At 38.3% G+C, this 17,227-nt stretch overlaps 1 pseudogene; it reads left to right on the top strand.

Annotated features, from left to right (window-relative positions):
• The first annotated feature begins 13,345 nt into the window (after positions 1-13,345).
• LOC127221886 (E3 ubiquitin-protein ligase COP1-like) lies at positions 13,346-16,117 on the top strand (annotated as a pseudogene).
• Positions 16,118-17,227: the final 1,110 nt, after the last annotated feature.

The following is a 17,227-nucleotide window of genomic DNA, read 5'->3' as shown; positions in this document are numbered from 1 at the left end:
TATAACTAGATCAGCACGACATTCATTGGCTAACATGTTTCTAAGAACTAAAGAAGAATTTTATAATTTTCCAAGTTCCTATGTGAATAGAAGCCAAAATCTTAATCTTTCTCTCAATTTTAAATAAGAGAAACTTCGGGAATATCATTAGACTTTAATTATTAGCTACTGAAAAGTGATACAGTATTTTCTGGGGAATGGATAATTAAGGCTGATCAACATACCAAAAAAGGTTCCATTTATCTCCTACCAATTTAAGTGAGGAAAATACGGTGGAATTCTGAGAATAATAGTCAAAACAGCCAATACTCAACCCTGTTCCTCAGTTCTGATGGTACTGGTTGCACCTGAACATTCATTGGATAGAAGACCATGGGAAACTTTCATTTCCATTCTCAACTGATATGGAAATATTAATGAACTAATGTTATTTTTCTCTACTGAAAATTGTTCTGTGAGTCAAAAAGAACATTCCTTTCTCCAACAAAAATAGTCAGCTGTCATTACTTAATTGTAAATTCAAATTCTGTAAAATCTACCAAAATTATTAATTTTTTATTGTTTTTGAAAATTTCATGTATTTTGTCATACTACTAAGTAAATATTAAGAAAAGTTAAAGTAGAAGTAACTGCTCCAGACCTTAGAGTGGTGGTACCCTATACAAGTTCAGTGACAGTCACACACACCATTTTGCATTACCTATTGTTCAAGTTCAGAATGCATCTTGAACATTTTATATAGAGCAGGAAAAACAGGAGCGATTTCTCCACATAACTTCTATAATGTGCTGCTAATAAAATATATTGTGGTGATTTGAGCTATACAATGACTATTTTAAAATTAACCACATCCTGATTTGAACATAAATGTGACTAGAGATGCATAATCTGTACTTCACTTTCATATTTAAAAGTTTTCATCAACTGAATCTATTAATAGTTTTCCATTTAAACTAGTTAAAATAAGATAAAAATAAAGTTATTTCCATATTCGCATTAGCCACATTTTATTGCCCAATATCCACATATTGCTAATGGCTGTCATAATGAATAGAGTATAATAAGGAAATAATAGGATAATTAAAACCTATTAAATGGCTTTACTATCTAATTAAGTGGTATCTAATATCCTATCCTACCTATTTCTGCCATAGTTTCAGGTTATTGTTCAGTAATTAACCAAATTGACACATACATAAATACCATAAACTAATTCACATTTTAAATTACCAAAGGATTGGTAATTTTTGTACCTAAATATAGGTGAACTATAACATGAATAATAAAAGACCCAGTGACTGATATTGGTGTTCTAGCTTCAAGCTGAAGATCAGAGAAGCAAAGCAGTGAAGCCAGTAGATCTTTCCTTTGCCCAGCCTGAAATGACAATCCTGCCCTCACAAATCCACAGAGGCAAAGGGTTCTCAGATCCTCTCTCCTCCTCCTTATAATCCTTTCTCTTCCCAGCCATATCATTCCTGTCTCCACCTCCCTAGTACTGGAATTAAAGGCGTGTAATTCCAGGTGCTGAGATCACCTGTCTAGAGCTGTTTCTTTTAAGACTGTATCAATTTTGTGTAGTCAGTGTTGCCTTGAATCAACAGGGTTCCCTCTACCTCTTAATCCTGAATCCTGGGATTAAAAATGCTTACCACCATCAGCTAGACTTTGTAGCTAACTAGTATGGCTGCTTTGCTATTTTCATCTCCAGTAGCTTTAATAAATCATAAACAATAAATCATACCACAGTAAGTGCATTTGGAAGTTTATGATAGTATTCAATATGCTTGCCATTGAATATTTCTGAGTAAAATATACTGGAAGTCAACCCAAAGCAAGCTAAGATAGATACTATACTTTATTTATATAAACAAAACTATGTAGGAAGCAGATTAAAAATGAAACATCCTTCCATAGTTATTCTAATCTCTAATAAAATAGACTTCAAACTTAAATTAGAAGAGACAAAGAAAATATTATATATTAATAAGTAGAAAAATTCATCAAACTGTATAACAACTATAATATGAAGACACCAAATGCTCGGCTCCCAACCCCATAAAACAACCACTAATGGTCATAAAATTTCTGATAACTATTGACACAGCAATAGTCTCTAGGTACTCTACCAAAATGAAAATTTCAGAGATAAAGTATGCAATAGATAAAGCAAATTTAACTTATTGCTATAGAACATTCTATCCAAAAGAAAGGAAATAGACATAATTCTCAGCAACTGATAAAGACTTCTTTAAAATAGACCATATTTAGCTAACAAAAATATCTTTTAAACACAAAAGAATTAAATGATAGTCAAATAATTTCTTGAATCTTATAAGATTATAGTAAAATAATATGAAATTTGAGAAGAACATGAACTATAAAAACCACAAAATGTGTGGAGACTGCTTGATACACTCTTGAAGGACCAATGGATCATTGAAGAAATCAAGAAGGAAAAATTTAAAGATCTAGAAAATGCATTGAAAACAACACTTATCAAAACCTTTGAGAAATAGCTAGGAAAATTCTAATATACACACTGTGTGTGCAAAATAAAAAATAATCTAATGATGCACAGTAATGCTTAGCAAATAATAACAAAACAAATCTAAATGTAATATAAACCGAGAAATAAAACAGATCATAGCAGCAATTAATGAAGTGGAAACTAAAGAAAAACACATAGAATCAATCAAACAAAATTGGTTTTTTGTTCAAGAAATTACAAACCACTATCCAAATTATCAGAACTATGAAAAAAAATATGTTTCAAAGTAATAGAATTGGGGAGCATAATGGAAAGATTAAAACAGTTACGACATCCACAACTAAACACTAGCTGAACTCCTGGAATCCAGAGAGGGAAGGGTGATGAGCAAAGAGGTCAAGACAAGGCTGGAAGAACCCACAGAATCAGCTGTCCTGAACAAGGGGGAGCTCATGGACTCCAGTCTGATAGTTGGGAAACCAGCATAGGACTGACCCAGACCCCCTGAATGTGGACGTTAGTTAGGAGGGCTGGATAGTTTATGGGGCCTCTATTAATGGATCATTATTTATCGCTAGTATACAAATGGACTTTGGGAGCCCATCTCACAGATTGGGATACTTTCTCAGCCTAGACACATTGGGGAGAAGAACCGAATTCATTCAATGAATCCAGCATTGCCCCATAGCAAATCTGAATAAAATTACAGCAGCAACAACAATAGTGTTGACCATTATCCCATAAAGAATGTACTACAGAATTCACAATAAATTTCTTACAAATTGTATTCAAAAGCATGTTAAGAAGAAAATTTGCCAAGCAAAGTTGTTTTCATCTCAAGAATGAAAGTCAAATAAATGAAAGCACATAAATAGGCCGAAGAACAAAAATTACAAGATCCCTTCAATAGATAGGCAAAAAAAGCTATCAACAAATTTCTGCCCCTCTTGCTAATAAAAATATTGAATAGATAAAAAACACAAGTGACACATTTCAACACAATAAAGTCTACAAAAAATAAACCTGTAGTCAACTTTATACAAAATATACAAAATCACAAGTGTTTGCTAAAAAATCAGAAATAAAGCATGAGTTTCACATTCACTACATTATTCCAGCAGAAAAGTCCTACAACTTACAGAAATTTTCATCAAAGTAGAAGAATATAAAATCAACATACTAATATCAGTAGATTTTAAACATACAAGTATTTGTTTAAACATGCAACTATTTGCCAAGAAAAAAATAACAACTTATGCTGGAGAGGATGTGGAAAAAGGGAAATACTCCTCCACTGCTGGTGGGACTGCAAACTTGTACAGCCATTTTGGAGATCAGTATGGAGGTTCCTCAGGAAAATGGCAATTAGTTTACCACAGAACCCAGCAATCTCCCTTTTAGGCATATACCCAAATGATCCACATCCATGCAACAACGACATGAGCTCAACTATGTTCATAGTAGCATTATTTGTAATAGCAAGAACCTGAAAGCAATCTAGACACCCTATAACTGAAAAATGGATAAAGAAGATGTGGCACATCTACACAATGGAATATTACTCTGCAGAAAAAAAATGGAATATTGAAATTCCTAGGCAAGTGGATGGAAATTGAGAAACCATCCTGAATGAGGTAACCCAGTCAGAAAAAGAACATGGTATGTACTCACTCATATATGGATTTTAGACCTTGAGCAAAGGATCACCAGCCTATAATTCACACTGCCAGGATGTAAACTAGGATACATGGTGTATTCTAAGAGATTCATATAAGGTCCAGCACAGAAGGGGGAAGGGACAAGTCCCCCAGAGTACATAGGGAGTGGGGCAGCAGTGAGAGGAGAGGGAACTAGGAGAAAGAGAAGGGGAAGAGAGGAAAGCATGTGAGACTAGGAAGATTGAGTCAGGGGAGGAATAGAAGACAGAAAGAGAGAGAGAGAGAGAGAGAGAGAGAGAGAGAGAGAGAGAGAGAATAAAAGAGGGAGCCATTATTGGTTTGAAGAGAAAACTGAACCTACAGAAAGGGCTAGAGACCTACAAGACTGACATTAACTAACGCAACCATGGAAAGGCTACCATAAATGCCCTTTCCGGATAGTGAGATCAACAACTAACCTATCCACCATCATGGAGCCTTCATCTAGTACGTGTTGGTAACAGAAGCAAACACCCATACCTAAACACAGAGTGGAACTAGAATCCAGATGCAGAGGTAGAGGAAAAGACCAGGTTGCAGAAATACATAAAGACAGCTGACTTGAACAAGGAGGAGCATGGGACAGACTCAGACTTCCTGAACATGGGTCTCAGCTCGAAGGCCTGAACAGTCTGAGGGATCTCAGACAGTGGAACCAGGATGTATTTCTGGTGCACAAAAGGACTTTGGGAACACATCCCCCATGGAGGTATACTTCCTTAACCTAGAGACAGAAGAGAAGTCCTAGTCCCTACTTCAAATGACTTGACTGATGCCTCCTGGATGGCATCAACCTACATGTGGAGTGGGGGAATGGGAGAGGAGGGTGGTCAGGATGCATGTGGGGGGGGGGGAGAGGGAAAGAGGAAAGGGGGGGCAGGGAGGGAAGGAGGAAGAGGGAATTGGGATCGATATGTAACATAAAAATGTAAATAAAAACGAAGGGGGGAAAAAAGAAAATATCACAGGGCATAGATGTTCAGAACAGGGACTTTGTGTTGATGGATTTCTCCTGCGATGAATACGAAATGACCAATGACCGTCTTCATCTCTTTTGATTAATTTTGGTTTGAAGTCCAATTGTTAGATATTAGGATAGCCACGCCTGCTTGCTTCTTGGTTCCATTTGATTGGAAAATCTTTTCCCAACACTTTATCCTGAGGTCTATCTTTGAAGCTTAGATGTGTTTCTTGTATGCAGCAGAAGGATGGATTCTGTCTTCATATCCATTCTGTTAGCCTGTGTCTTTTTATAGGTAACTTAAGACCATTAATGTTGAGGGAAAGTAAGGACTATTGATTGTTGATGCTTGTTTGTTTTAGGTTTGTTGGCAGTGGTATTGTGAATATATTTGTTCTGCTTTACCATTGGTTTCTGGTGTAATTAGATTATCTGTTGCCTACATTTTTGTGGGCTTAGTTAACTTCCTTGGGTTGGAGTTTTCCTTCCAATATTTTCTGTAGGGCTGGATTTGTAGATATATATTGGGAAAATCTGGTTTTGTCATTAAATATCTTGTTTTCTCCATCTATAGTGATTGAGAGTTTTGCTGGGTATAGTAGCCTAGGCTGGCATCTGTGGACTCTTAGTACTTGTAGAACTACAAGTACTTAGTACTTGTAGAAGGTCTATCCAGGACCTTATGGCCTTGAGGGTTTCCATGGAGAAGTCAGGTGTAATTTTGGTAGGTCTGCCTTTATGTGTTACCTGTCCTTTTTCCTTTGCTGCTCTTAATATTCTTTCTTTATTCTCTATACTAGGTGTTTTGATTATTATATGTCGAGGGGTCTTTTTTCTTTGGTCCAGCCTAGTTGGTGTTCAGTATGCCTCCTTTACTTTCATGGGTATATCCTTCTTCACATTGGTAAAGTTTTCCTTAATGATTTTGTTGAATATGTTTTTGGCACCTTTGAGCTGGGCTTCCTCACCTTCCTCTATGCCTATTATTCTTAGGTTTGGCCTTTTCACAGTGTCCCACATTTCCTGGATGTTTTGTGTTAAGGATTTGTTGGATGTATGATTTTCTTTGGTCGAAGAATCTATTTCTTCTAGTTTATCTTCTGCACCTGAGATTCTCTTCCATCTCTTGAATTCTGTTGGCTATGCTTGCATCTGTAGTTCCCGATTTTTTGTCCAGTTTTTCTATTTCCAGCGTTCCTTTGGTTTGTGTTGCCTTTATTTTCTCTGTTTCAATTTTCAAGTCTTGAACCATTTCCTTCACCTGCTTAATTGTTTTTTCTTGGCTTTCTGTACTTTCTTTACTTTCCTTAAGGAATTTGTTCATTTCTTCCATATTTTTGTTTGTTTGTTTCTTCCACTTCTTTAAGGGATTTTCTCACATCTTCTTTGAGGGCCTCTATCATTTTTATGATGGTAATTTTTAAGTCGTTCCCTTCTGCTTCCTCTGCTTTGTTGTTGTATTCCCTTCCAGTTTGTGTAGATTCCCTATATTCTGGTGGTGTCATGCTTGTCTTTCTGCTGTTTGGTGTTTTCTTGTATTGCTGTCTTCCCAGCTTCTTCCAGTTGGTGGGGTCTCCCCCTCTCTCTATGGTACTTCCCCGGTAGGCTTATGTGGGTCAGAGGTTCAATATCTGTAGCTCTGGGTGGTCCAAGCTCTATAGGAAGTCTCTGCACAGATAGGGACCCAGGGATGGGGTCAGGGATGAGGATCCAGTAGAAGATGCCTGCAGAAATTCAAGAGTGGCCCCACAGAGATATGCGGGTCTCTGGGAGGGGCCCAGGACTCTAGCAGAGGACTGGAGGTGGGGTCAGAGACTAAGCAGGTGGAAATTACGGGTGGTCCCACTTGGATAGGCAGGTCTCCTTTGTTCAGAGTTGCTCCGAGAAGTCTCTGAATTAGGGTGGACTGTTGGCTCCACCCTTTGTCCCAGTGATCAACCAGAGCAGCGGGACAGTGGGCAGGGTAGGGCACAGGGTAGGGGGGACAGGCTCGTGGTGGGGATGGGTGGGGGTGTATCAGAGCTCCAAGGGTGCTCTAGGTGGGGACAGGACACAGGGAGCAGAGGGATCAGGGGCTAACCCAGGGAGTTCAGGAGTGGGGAGGTTGTAGGGGAGAGGCCACCCCAATTGGGACCAGACTCACCTCTAGCCAATGGCTGGCAGAAGAGGACAAAGGCTGAGCTGATACTTGGGAAGTTTCTGCATGATAGTCGGAATTCACTGGAAACTGGCACTCTCCAGCTGAGGCCTCTTTCTTTAGTGGAGACCCTGCTTTGGGGGTCAAGGGTCTTGCTGGCAGGAACTCAGAGCCCATCTCCTATATGCTTATCAACTGCATAGGTGTTTCTAGTCTCTCAATGTTCTAAGTGTCTTTGCACATACAGTGTATAGACACTAGGCTCCCGATTTTTCAGACTGACAAGTTGTCTTGGCACTTAGCACTTTTCCAGTCATTTCATTACTGATGTGGTTACATTCATACCTACAATCTTATTGTGTAATTTTGTTTTGTTCTTCTATGCCTATGTTTCTCCTTATTTTAGCCAAATACAATAACATATGACTCCTAAATACATTAATCTACCTGGAATTATTAGTAGTTTACTTCATGTATCATGTTAAAAGTTTAAAGAATTTATTTCAATGTGTCCTCTTAATTTTAGGGCCATAGAAATTGCGTGTATGTGTGCATGCACATGAATGTGTTCATTCATTCCAAACAGTATATAATGTAATTTTTACTTTATCATTTTAGAAACAAAATATGTATTGTTTCTATATTTTCTTCTTCCTCCTACTCTTGTTCTCCTCCTCCTTTTTCTGCTCCTCCTTCCCATCAGTCTCTACCCTCTTCCTTGTCCTTCTAGTTTTTTTTTTTTTTTTTTTGAAAGTTTTCTGATGTAATCTTGGATTCCCTCTGACAATTCTTGTCTCAGTTCTGCAAGTAAAGGGACTCATGCCTTCCATTTTTCCTAAATAGTTTCCTATCCTTCATAATGAAAACATAGCTTTTCTTACAGCTCAGGCTCCTAGAAACAAATTCCTTGAGATTCAGTTTACTGAAAATGTCCGAAGAGTGGAATCAGTTTCTGCAGATTTTTAAGAATATGTAATAAACTTCTTATATTAATATGTTGAAATTTAATTCTTGGTCTCCTCTATTCTTTCCCTGACTCAATCTTCCTACTCCCCTCATGCCCATCTCTCCCTTCTTCTTCCTTTTAACCTCCCTGCCTATGCTTTGAAGACTCCCTGTGGATGGCCTTGCCCTCCTTAGGGGATGGAATGGGGGTTTCTCTGGGAAACAGGGGAGGATGGAAGGGTGCATGAACTGGGATTGACATGCAAAACAAGCTTGCTTCAAATTTAAATTAAAAATATTAAAATATTTTGAAATGTATGTATTTCCTTACACACATGGGCTTTTTTAATTTTTTAAATACCAAGCCAGTGCCTTTTGGTTTTTATACTTTTTAACAAACTGGCCATTAAAATTATTGTGGTTTTCCTGCATAATTGCTTTCAAATTTTCTTCTGACAATTTATAACTTAACTTTCCTATTTTCTGTATCCAGTTCCCAGAACTGGATTTCTTGTTCTTCAGTTTTTTGAAGGTCCAGAGAGCAGGTGATTCTTCATTATTTTCTACCGTATTATGGAGTCTTTTTTATATCACTTTATCCTCTCTCCCTGCTTCCTTCTCTTGCTTATGTCCTAGAGTTTCAGCTGGATGTATATATGACTGTTTCATGTTATCACCACAGGTCTCTGGAGTTTTGCTCACTTCTTTTAAGGCTTTTTCCATATGGGTTTTAGGTTGGGAATTTCCTATTGCTCTAAATTCAATTTTTATCTTTTCTTCTATTTCCCCTATGCCATAGTGCCTTTTTCTCATTGATTGCACCTCTCAATTCTGAAAGCACCACTTTAGTAGTTTGCCTTTTCTTGTGAAGGTTGTTCACTTTTCACTGATGCCATATTTGTCTCGATCAGTTTGAATATAGTTGTTCTAATTTTTTGAATGTGTTTAGAATTGCTTCTTTAAAGACTTTCTCTCAGAATTTCCATGCCATGAACTACACTGTGGAAGACTGTATTGACTCTCTTAAACTTTATAACTAATTCCCTTGATCTGAATCACTTTTATTGTTTATTTGTGTGTCTGGCGATCCAGGATGATATTTGTAAATATTAGATATATTATGGCAACAATAAACTCTAACACATTTTTCTTGGGACTGTGGCATCTTTGTGATAGTAATAAGATGTATCAGTTAGAATCAAATGATGACTTTTTCAACTCCAAGTTCTCAGCCACATACACATCTATACACTTTCCAATTGATCTGATTCTTGTGCAACCCTTTACCTTCAAAATTTGGCTGGTTTCCTCCTTTGATTTTTCATGAATATACTAGTTTCCAGTTACTGTGATGAATTTGGCCTCTGTAAACTTGCATACCATGCTTTCTGAAGATCAGCATGTTGAACATTGGATTATGTACACATTTAGGAAAAACAGAAAATTCACATTTCTGACCACTATGGGTCTAATTTCAAGAGTGTTTTCTTTTCTTCTTTGTCTTTCTTTTACATGTGCCCCCAGGCTATTTTGCACAATCATTTTTTTTTACTGTCATTCAGGCACTTTTCTGAGTTATGTGCAACAAACTTTTACATAGATTTTTATGTGCATTTATTTTTACTCTTCAAGATTTACCTCTTAGGTATTCTTTGCTTGAATGCTAACTTCTACAATCTTTAGTTGATATATCTATCTGTGCTTTCTAATTAAAATTTCTCAGCCTTTAGTGGTGCTTTGATGTGTAGTCTGGAGTGGAAGCTCACACACTTTGACCAGAAAGATGCCAACATTTTAAACTTCCATCAGCTACTGGATATATTTTTTGTTCATATGTATTATGCAAATATAAATTTCTGTCTATAATGTTATTTCATGTGTATGGTACATACTATATACACAGTGCACAATAGCAGTATTTTTTATGATTTTGTATTTTAAAGTCTGTATTTACATATGTATTTTCATGATGTACATGATTTTTTTTGCTCCTGAGATTCATGAGAGTAATTTCCTACTTTTCACTGATCACAGCCAAAAATCTAATGCAGTAATTTTCACTTTCAAGGGTCAAATCCTATAAAGTTAAGTATAAAAATCAATTGTGTCCAGCGGTATTGATAGCATATTTCCATATAAATTAAATAATAAGAAACTAAGATTTTAAAATCTAAATATATATCCTTAACACTTTATTTTTTGCATACATATTAATTTTGTTTTATGTGTATAAGTATTTTGGCTGCATATATGTCTTTGTCTAACATGCATTCAGTACCCACAGAGGCCAGAGGAGAGTGTTGGATTCCCTAGAACTGGAGTTACAGTTAGTTGTTGCCTTCCATGTAGGTGCTGAGAACCCCACCTGAGTCGTCTAGAAGAAGAAATATTGCTGTTAACTATTGAGTCATCGCTTCTGACCCCATCCCAATCTTTAATATTTCATAAAGAAGCCCCTTAGCTAAAGTTTCAAGAGTTAGAAAACTTAAAGAAACTTGAGATTTTATCACTAATCTTGACACTTATACCAACATACTAAAAATGCACTTCCTGCTTTAAAAAATCTGTAGAACCCCAACTATAGGCAATGGAAATATCTTGAAAAAAGAATTTTTTTTTTGAGAAAAAAATAAGTCTTTAAATATCAACATAAAGCTGAAAAAAAAATTGTCAAAGCATGAGTATGACAAAATAAAGTTCCATGCTTCTTTTCCTTTCTCACAAAGTAAGTAACACTGAGTATGACTTCATGGAATAATTCTTATTGTCCCATTTTCTGTATATAGAAATATAGGTCCCGTATTTCTGCATCTACACTGTAAACCTTAATATTTATTCATTAGTTCAGTGTTTTAAACCCAGAGGAAAGCAGTATAAAATGTTTGTAGTACCCAAAGATTTAACAAAGGAAGGGTATTTTTCCATCTTCAGTGAGGATAAAATTTGTTTTAAGAAGCTAAAACCTTTCTCTAGTTCTTACACCCAGACAAGCATTTTTGAATCTTGATTACTTCCTTTTATAGTCCTAAGCTGGAAATGACCTATTTTTTGACTGTTAATTTCTTCTACATAAGTTTGTTTTATATTCAACACGTCTGATATTTTCACACCATTTTACATTCAACTGGCATAGAGTGGTGAAGCACTCACTCCACTCTCCGTCAGAACTAGAATTTCACAACAGAAAAGAAAGCACAAATATTCAGTTTTATGAAGAAGGAAGAAGGAATCTGTTGTGTGGAGACCAGAGGTAAGACAATAGATAAGGAAGTAAATGAATTTATGCATTTAACAGTTTACCAATTTAAACAATTAGCTTCTACTATGGCATTATAATCTCATTTTTTTCTATAATGAAATACAGTGTGTCTTTAAACTTTAGACAGACTAACAGAGTGGTGTCATTATTGGAAACTTCAAACACTCCAGACAACACATGTAATTTCAAACTCACTGTACAAGACAAATTATATTATTATTCTTTTCCTCAGTGATACAATTGAAGAAAGAAAATGTTAACATTAAAAGGAGAGAGAAATGCAATCCACCTGAGAAAGTGTGGGTTTTTTCAAAGTAAATGTATCACTAGGGGTGGGCTTTGAGGTCTCAGATGCTCAAGCCAAAACCAGTGTTTTGCTCCTTTCCTGTTGTCTTCTGATCTGAATGTAGAACTTGTAACTACCTCTCCAGTACCATGTGTGCCTACATGCCAGCATGCTTCCTGCCATGATGACAAAGGACTAAACCTCTGAATTGTAAGCTAGTACAATTAAATGATTTACTTTATAAGAGTTGCTGTGGACATGGTGTCTTTTCACAGCAATAGAACTCCCAAGACAGAAACTGTTAACAGGAACTGGAGCATTGTTATGATAGACCTGAAGATGCTTTTGTTTGGAGGAATGTAGACTTTAGGACTTTGTTTTAGGAAAGCAGTTAAGTTCTTTAAGCGGGACTTTATGGGCCATGTTAATAGGAGCTGGTATTAAACACTAGAAACCACAAACCTTTTCCTATAAGACCTAAATATTTTCAAATAGTGGCACTCCCTATGAACCTTTGGGGGCCATTTTCATGCAAACACCACAAATATCACAAGTCCAATAATTTCATTGTGAAACAGTTTCAAAGCAGCATGACTTAGTAGCTGCTTAGTTAATACAACTGCTTCCCCTGAAGCATAAGAACTTAAATTTTAATCCCCAGCAGCAACATAAAACTTCTGGCATGGTGTGTATGCATATAGCCACAGGCATATTACAAATGCTTAATGGCTAGCAGGCCTAAGGGACATGGCCATCTCTCTCCTCAGTGAAGAATGCTGGCTTAAGGCAATAAGTCAGAAAACAATAAAGGGAGTCTCTAGACACTGTTTTTTGGCCTACACACACACACCCACAACGTCACACTTCCATAAACATGTTCATGTACCACATCCAAATAAACACTACATACACACATATATAATTATGACTTACATAAATTGATAATAAGCTGTGAAACCAGCATAGGACCAACCCAGATGCCCCGAACATGGGTTTTAATTAGAAGGCCTAGGCAGTCTATTGGACCTCTGAAGTGGAATCAGGATGTATCCCTGGTGCACTTCAGGAGCATGTTCCCCAAGGAGGAATACTCCCTTAGCCTAGAGAAACAGGGGAAGGCCTAAGCCCAACCCCAAATGATTTGACAGATTTTGATGATCCCTCCTGGAAGGCCTCACCCTCTCTGGGGAGTGGGTGGGGAATGGAACACGGAAGGGGGGCCATGGGAGGAAGGGAGGAAGAAGAAACAGGGATCGATATGTAAAATGGGAAAAAAAAGAAATATATGCCTGGTGCATGAGATTAGTTGAGAAAGTGCCTCGGAGAAAAATACTGTCCAATCTGGAGATTGGATTCAATTAAATTTTACACACATACACACACACACGAATACCGTAAACTGCTAACTTTGAGAATACAAAATTCACCAGAAGTTTGTGCTCATTTGTGACAATGTGTTCTTTTTTTTATATACACTTGTCACATGTTGCAGTTCATTAAGTGTTGTAGTATTCTGATGGTTGTCACTTGTGGGTGGGGAAAAGTAGGTGCCACATCAATAACACAGGCATGGGGAACAAGTTGAAACAAGTTCAGTTTATTTCAGGAAAGTGTAAGCCTTATATACTCCCCAACCCTACCCAGGAGAAAGGATCCACTGAGTTGGCACCTGCTGAGGTGACATGGTTGCTGTCCATCGGTCCGTATCATCTCTCCTCTGCTGTTGTCAAGGCCCTCTGGCAGACCCAGGCTGGTTGTCAAGAAATATCTACTGCACATGTTCTTACTATTGATCTAGACTGGTTATCAGGAGACATCAACTGTGCATGTTCTAGGACAACTCTCAGGCCCGTTGAGGCTTAATTTTCTCTTAAAAAATTATTTTTACAGGACACACTCACTGGGAGCCAAGGTGCTTTGCCTTGACCTTACTGTCCCCACCTCATAAGAGCTCAGCCTAAACAACTTTGCCTGTCTTAGGTTGACCTGTCAAACAGACTGTTACCCGACCTTGACTACCAGCCCTAGAAAAGTACCAATCCTGGCAAGATATCAGGGGGCTGGGTCAAGCAGTAGCCTTCTATATTTTAGTAAGTCATGTATATATTACCTCTCTAGGAGGATGTTTTCCCTAAGTGTCCTAGAGCCATTAGTACCTGGAGAGTTGCCTTGGTGATAGCCTTTTGTTGAGGAATATACTGTATGAGACATCTAAACAAGAGAAGAATTAGCAGTACCCTCCTCCCATCAAAATATATGTAAGGATCCAGGAGGGATCAAAGCCATGGCTGAATGGCTACATTTGGGTCTACATTCACCAGTGGGCATAGGTTGTGAATATTGCAAGATTTTCTAGAAATTGAATCACATGCTGCTGAGCTACAGATCTTCATGGAATTCCTCAAGGTGTCAAGGAAAATTAAGAGAGTGTGGTTGGAACAGATCCAGAAGGAATTATGTGTTTTGGAAGAGGATATTAAAAGAGTGGGAGAAATGAGTAGCTTGTACTCTCCTGTCAGTGAAGATATCACAGTGCCTCAGTTTGAAGCTTCTTCTCCTGTTAGCCAGCAGTGATTATGAAGGCATTGTTACACTAAGGGATGGATTCACAAGACAGAGGTCAAAGGTCTGTCAGGAACATGAAAAGAGGTAGGAATATTGACTTTAATTTGATGGGTCCTAAACTTTTGGCTTCAAGTACTAATGATGCAAAAGTGAAGATGTGGTCTACCAATTTAGACAATTCCATGCCAAGCAGTGAGGCAAAGACTAACATGCTGTGACCTGTGGGCAATCCAGCCCCTCCTCTAGGTACCATTTGACTTTTGGCTGTGCAGATCATTATGTTCACTACTACGATCTTTGTAACACTAAACAATCAATAATAGTATTCAAGCAACACAGAAAAGCAGTCTCTTATGCCAAGTTTGTTAGTGGCGATGAAATTATCTCTGCCTCAACAGACAGCCAACTGTAACTGTGACATGTGGGCAAACCATATTGTTTGCATTCCTTTAAGGGTCATATTAATGGAAAATTTTCATAGGTCTTGCTTCCAAAGGAGATTATATAGCTTGTAGAAGTGAGAACAACTCCCTCTACCTGTACTCTAAAGGAATTTCTAAAATTTTGTTGACTTTTTTGTTTGATACAGACAAGGGTGTTCCAGACAAAGACCAGAAAAGCCATTCTCAAACCCTGTGGTATCACAGTTGAGACAGGTTGAGAGACTGGCAAAGCGTTTATTGCAATGAACAAACATCCTGGTGCGTGCCCCCCATGGGTACTGCAGGGGAGGCATAGCCACTGGAGGTGGGGGGTAAGCTGCAGATGGGGAAACTGACAAGGACCTGGGGTGTGTTTTTTTCTCTATGTTTTGTTCCCTCTCTCTCCCTTTATTTTTATTTCCTTTTCTTTTTTTTTTCTCTATCCCTGTGGCCTCTTCCTCATCATAAGAGTTAGAGGGACTATCAGAAATCGGTGGGATGGAGGTGACAGATAAATGGACATTGAATAAATAGTTCCTGACAATGTTCATTGTGGGCCCTAATCACCTCCTCCACTGAGGAGGATCTTAAACTAGTTGTTATCACCAACAAAATAAGAATAAAGGAGGAGCTACTCCCTAGGCTACCTCTTTCTTCCTACCCAGAAACAAAACCTGTATACAGAGATCAGGATCCCATATATTCACTAAGGAGATCCGAGGCGCTAAAACTGCAGCCTCGATACAAAATTTTTCTAGGTATGCAATTCTGTCCTGAAGCCTTTGGCTGATTAGAAGAGACCTGAGAGCCCCATATGAGCCCCATTACAATGTTAAGAGAGATTTCCCATAGAGAAAATGCAGGCAAGTAAAAAGCAAAGTAAAAGGATGAGTGCACAGCATCTCTGGACAGGGAGAGGTGCTCCGTGGTTTCACCTCCTCGCTGGTCGATCCTTATATGAGGTGCTGTGTGAATTAAGACAAATAATGTGTGCCTCCCTATCACTTTCATGAGACAAAGACAAACACCAAAAAGAAAAGACGGGATCCCACAGCAAGAGCAAAGGAGCACTCAACACAGAGGGCCCTACTTATCAAAAAGCACCAATCAAGGCGGGGGGGGGGGCACTATTTAGCACCGAGATCGAGGAGAAGGGATCTGTCAGGCTACGATGTCAAAAAACGAATGCAAAATGGGGTCACCCATGCCCATGTCGAGCCTCATGTTGCAGGTTGCCAGATGTTGTGGGTTACCCTACTCGGTCACCTCTTGCTGGAGGGGATGAGAAGACAACACCAACGACTCAACACTGGGAGTCAGTGAATTGCAGAGGGGGCTTCAGACTCGTTATTAAGGAAGTTCATACCCCCTCCCAAGGTCCTATTTGCTCAGGCAGCTGACTCTGCAGCATGTCCTTTCCTCATTAGTGTCTCTGGGTCAGGTGTCCTCGATCAGCAGTCTCTAGGCTTTGAAGCAGGCTTGGTAGCTTGGCTCAGGGAGGAAGTGCCTGGCACACATGCGCATGCATGCTCATGCCTGGACACTAGGGGCAGGGTGACTGTGGCTTGGGTAGGGTGGCCTTAGTTTCTCTAACAATTAAGTAATTCTTCAAAGTGCATGCCCTGTCATGCTGAATATTTTCAAATGAAAGACATTAGAAAAGCCTAAACAGTCTCCCTGTCTTCTTGTCTCCCTGTCCTTTTACTCTCATTGAAGTAATTTGAAAAACTTGAATTATTTTTCAAGACTGCCTATATAAACACAAATAATACTCGGTGTTATAAGTGGCCATAAAGAAATTACCTGACCTAACTTAAGTAATATTATTTAAATTGTTGGTTATTTTAAAATTGAAATAGATCACTTCCACCCTTCCATTCTTCTCTCCAACTACTCCCTTATTCCCTCCCCTAATCCTTTCTAGGCTCCTCTTACTGCCACTAAAGGATATCCTCTTTTTCTTGGTCACTATCCTCTCTCTCTCTCTCTCTCTCTCTCTCTCTCTCTCTCTCTCTCTCTCTCTCTCACACACACACACACACACACACACACACACAAATACACACAAATATATAAATGCAACCTGTTGAATCTACTTCAGTTGCTTGTGTGAATATGATTTTATGTCTGACTACTCTGTATTGAATAACAAGTTAGATGGCTCACCCCCCAGGAGAGTCTAATTCTCTCTTACTCAGCAGTCATCCATTGCCTGTAGTTTTTTGCCTAAGATTATGACTCATTGAGATCCTCCCAACCCCATATTATCAGATCTATTGGTATTGTCATTGTTCAAGCTCTGTTTAGGCAGCTGTTTTATTGAGGTCTCATAGGTGTAGCTTCTCTAATATTTTTAGGAGACATAATCTCATCGTCAACTTTCTGATCCCCTGGCTCTTATAATTTATCTGTACTCTTCTCTGAGATTTCTCTGGACCTTAAGTGTAGGAGTTGTGATGTAATA

Source organism: Phodopus roborovskii, unplaced genomic scaffold (genome assembly GCF_943737965.1).
Source record: "Phodopus roborovskii unplaced genomic scaffold, PHOROB, whole genome shotgun sequence".
In the NCBI taxonomy this organism is placed as follows: domain Eukaryota; kingdom Metazoa; phylum Chordata; class Mammalia; order Rodentia; family Cricetidae; genus Phodopus; species Phodopus roborovskii.
Note: the sequence above shows the minus strand (reverse complement) of the source record. Positions and strands in the feature narration are given on the sequence as shown.